The following is a 4,764-nucleotide window of genomic DNA, read 5'->3' on the forward strand; positions in this document are numbered from 1 at the left end:
GAAACTGGAGAGCGAGAGAGGGAGTAAGAGAGGAAGTAATCGTTGCAGTTCGCGCTACTTATCCAGAAGTAACTAGTTCATGTACTCAACAGGACATGGTTTTCTGGATTGCAACTGCTGGTAAAAGCATCGCACAATTCACAGAGTTTGGTTAATGAAGAACTTGCTTGCCCCAGGATTATGATAGATGAAACCCCATTTGATAATCATTGGACCAACTCTGACGTCTGCCGCATGCTTCAAGATGCCCTGAGTAGCTCTTGTGCCTCACACGTTTAATTGGCTCGTATAAATCTGCAGTATTTATTGGTGCTTGCCTCAGGATGTCCAGGCTTTAGTGAATTTAGCCAATGGGACACATTGGGCGACCATGAAAGACTTCATTGTGTTTTCCCCTGAGTCATCGAATACTGTAGAAGCACGAACAACTTGGCTTGAAACGTCATTAGAATTGAAACTCTCTAATTTTGACTGTTCTGGAACGTTAATGTTTCATGACAATTGGAATCACCAACATCTAAAAAAACTTAAATAGAAACAAAGTTGCCTGGGAGTGAGAGAGATCCCCTCAGGGCCGAGGCACTGAAACTTGCAGAGCAGTTAATTTTTTGTGGTTTAGAATAGATGCACATTTACTTATTGCTGATATAATATTTACGTTTTGTTCCCTGAAGCTCAAAATCCAGGCATATTGTTCTCATTGACTGTGACAGCAAGACTATCAATTGTTAACTCGACATATTTTTATGTTTTCATGAAGTTCAAGTCAGTTCAATATGGCAGGAGACGACATTACAATCTCAAAAACAATCACTTTCATTAGATTTTGCAACATTTGACACCAGTATAAACCTGCTCTCAACTCTCCCATAATTTCTGTTCCTGCCACTTATCGATGTCACCTCTGAAACCCCCAGGTGTTGGACCAATTAAAGGATTGAGTGAAGTGAGTGAAAGCTGTCACACTGTAACGCTTGGACTCGGGTACAGAATGATTCTGTTTTGGGATGAAAATATGTGTCTGCTGATTACTTAAAACTAATTGAAACCTAACATTGATGGAATCATTTCAGACTTTAACATTTGATCATTCGTGAAGGAATTTGCAGTGACCATCATATAACTAATTTAAAACTTGTTAAACTGCAAGTATGAGGATGGATGTAAATGTACCAAACCAACGATAATGTTTTCAGAAAATGATTCTAGCAGAATCCCTTTTTGTTTCCACGTAAGTTTTAGACTGTTTCATGGCATTTTTTTTGTGAAGTGTCAGTCATAGCTTTATTCTAAATCAATTTCCCTTCCTCACTGTGAATTTGAAATTTCATTTCAACATTAATTTGCGAATAATAAATCATCTGAAAAAGGTTAAGATACCGTTGTTCATATCTATGTCTTTGGATTAAGTTTTCATTTGTGTACAAGAAGCATTTTGACACTTTGTGAGCAGACATGACTTGGCTGATGCAGCTGAAATCATTCCACACCCCACAACGCAATGACTGAGCAATTACTGATCAGAACTGCTTCAGGAACCTCATCTGGGATTTACCTAACAATATAGAACCAAGTAATTATAATGGATTTCAGGATTGGAAACAGTGCGCATTTTATATTATCGAACTGGGCTTTTAATGAGTGAATTTCAATTTCATATTGAAGTCTCCGGACAAAAATCATACTAAAATGGAACAAAACTTGTCATTTAATAAACCATGTGCGATATGCACGTAATGGAACAATCCTGATACAATTCATGTCTGCAACACTAAGAAGACTTGAATCATTTTTGTGTTTTCAACATCTGTTTGTTTTTATAATTAATAGTGAAACGTGTCAGTCAGTGGCTCAGTCTCCATCTCTCATTAACATTTTGGCTATATCAGTCAATATTTAGAAAATCATTTGCATTTGTCCTGAATGAAATAATTAATGAAATTAATTGGCAAGATTGATTGATTTTATACCTTCATACAGTTTCAGTAATCGGTGCCATTTTCTCATGATCAGTTGAAAGCATGGCTGCCTTGATTAATGTTTACACCAGCTATCCCCCACAATAAATTGATCATTGTACATCCAATTGGCAACGGAAGTAGGCGATATAATGGGAAGTGTAAAAAAGAGTTGAAGCAAAAGCACTGTAAAAGAATCTAAGTGCTACTTGGGATCCTGAGCATACTAAATCTATTTAAGGATGGGATGACACCGATACGTATGGGGGAGGCGATGATATTCCAGGAAACCCAGTGAGCCCATAACATTTCCTGATAGTCCCCAGCACACCCCAGATTATAAACCTCCTTTCTCTGTGATAATGACCTTTCCAGTATCAGTAACCAGTTTCATTGCCAACATCATGAGAGTAAGCACCCTGAGACAGCTGTAACTGGGGCTGTCCCGAAATGCAGATTACTTTTATTGAACGAGGCCCCTGATGTCAAGCAGAAACCAGCTCAATTTGCTCAATATGTTCTAAGGATAGTATGGGTGTATAATGCGACTTCTCGAGACTGTCCACAGTTATGAGGATATGAAGGACAGATTCCCTGACAGAGATGATTAGCAGGATCACTTATTCCAGTTATCAGAAGGAGCGTTGCAACAACCTGTAAATACTCGTGAAGGACTGAAATACAATCTCAAACTTTGGGAGTCAGCAAGTGACTTTTGGGAGCGGTTTATTACCAGCCTCCACCACTTCCTCTGGCAGCTCTTTCCATACACGCATCACCCTCTGTGCGAAAAAGTGGTCCCGTAGGTCTCTTTTCTATCTTTCCCCTGTCAACCTAAACCGATGCCCTCTAGTTCTGGTCTTCCCGACCCCAGGGAAAAGACTTTGCCTATTTATTCTTTCCATGCCCCTCATAATCTTGTATACCTCTATAAGGTCACAAGTGGGAAATATCTACAAAAGTTCACCAAAACACTTCATAGTTTATATTCACAGGTACACCAAGCCAAAGAATGGGCACCTGGGAAAATTACAGCCTAATTGGGAAAGTCTGTGTCTTGTTCTGATCGTCACACACACACCAGTCAACATTCCAGGAAGACTCGAGTGGATGCATGGAATTCGATTCGAGAGAGCAACGTCTCAGAGGGAACCATGCTCCTTGTGGGACTTGTGGGGTTCCCCGGGCTTGTGGCTGGATCCTGGGGCAGGAATATTCTACAAGTGCACATTAACCTTGAAGGTTTTGTACTTCTCCCGGTCGCTGTTAGTTTCATTAAGCAGTGTTGTGCGCGCTTTGTCGCACTTCTGCTCTCCATCCCATGGTCAGAATCCCCCTGCGCTGGCAGTGGTGCTGAGCCTTCGATCCCATCCCAAACAGCGGTGACACCTCATATTCTGGGGTCTACCTTTCCGATTCCGAACCTCCACCTCCAGACAAGCTCCTGGCTCTCGCTATTTTGCCCCGTTTGCTGATGATCCTCACCTGCTTCTTTGATTGTTAAAAGAAAATGGAGGTTTGTGGAAGCCATTTTCTTGGCCGTGGTTACCGTCCTGGTTAAGAAACCATTTTTCTTAATTACCCCTTACGCCAGTAGACAATTTCCTTGGCATGTTAGCTCTGCCTTTCTCAAAGCCCACTCGCATGGCTCTCATTTTATGTAATGTTAATGTTTAACTTACCTGTTCAAGGCGCCAGAGTTTGCCTCCTCAATGTTTCCTCACTGTGATGTATTGCTATAGCCTGTAGCTTAGTTGCTGAAGCGTGCTTCACCCCGTCAATTACTCAATCATATGTTGGTAATGTATGCTGTTGATCTAATTTAGGACATCTGTCCTACATTTGTTGCAAATCCCTGCAACAAACGTGAGGTGATAACCTTCACTCCTGTCCACTTGTGTAATGTATGAAACCAATAAGGGATTACCCCGAGAGCTGACCTCTGAATCGGTACCTTCTTTAACCATCCTGACACATTGTAATTAATGGTCAGCCTCTGTCTCAGCCCATGTTTTTCTTTATAAACCTGCAACTTTCTGCTGTACTTGCAGGATTATAAAGAATCTGCCGAGCTTTACTTGGGACGGTGGTCTCCAATTGATGCAACATGTAAAAACCTGTTAATGTTCAAGTGCTACCTCCGTAAATTTTCTTCCACAGGGACAAAAGTCAAATCACATTTTGTGTGCGTACTGGCGAATTGATTCGATCAAACATTTTCGGTATATGATCCAACAAATTGATAGTGCCGAATTTGTGACCACATTTTCTCTTTCTTTAAATCATTAACATGCGTCTTTGAAGTGACAGGTGCCTTAACTAATCATTGGAGTGAAACTTCATTGCAGGTCCTGGAATTGAGAAAAAAGATCCAAATTCCAATCCGTGGCTGAGCATTTCAGTGACTCACCAAAGGTTAAGCCTGTACAATTTGTTGCAGTCAATGTATTCAGTCCAACATCGCTCACTCTTCCGTGTCTGTGATAAATCGCACTGTTGTGATGGGAAACCTGCCCTCAGTGACTTCTTATTTGACTCGACATCTACTGAGCATGTGTTTGTGTTGTGGCTGAATGTGAGTGTACGTTTATTACTGCGTTGAATCATAGTGACTCGGCATTTGCTGAGTGCATTGCTCCCTGCATGTCTCTGTGTTGCTGTGTGTACGTTTGCTTGCATATTTATATATGGGTTGAAAGGTGGGTAAATGTTTGCATGTATGGTAAAGTAGCTTTGCTTGTGAGTGTAAATATGCGTTTCATATTTATAGATGTTCCAATCTTTGCACGTATCAGTATTCGGTGTG

Source organism: Chiloscyllium plagiosum, unplaced genomic scaffold (genome assembly GCF_004010195.1).
Source record: "Chiloscyllium plagiosum isolate BGI_BamShark_2017 unplaced genomic scaffold, ASM401019v2 scaf_358, whole genome shotgun sequence".
In the NCBI taxonomy this organism is placed as follows: Eukaryota; Metazoa; Chordata; class Chondrichthyes; order Orectolobiformes; family Hemiscylliidae; genus Chiloscyllium; species Chiloscyllium plagiosum.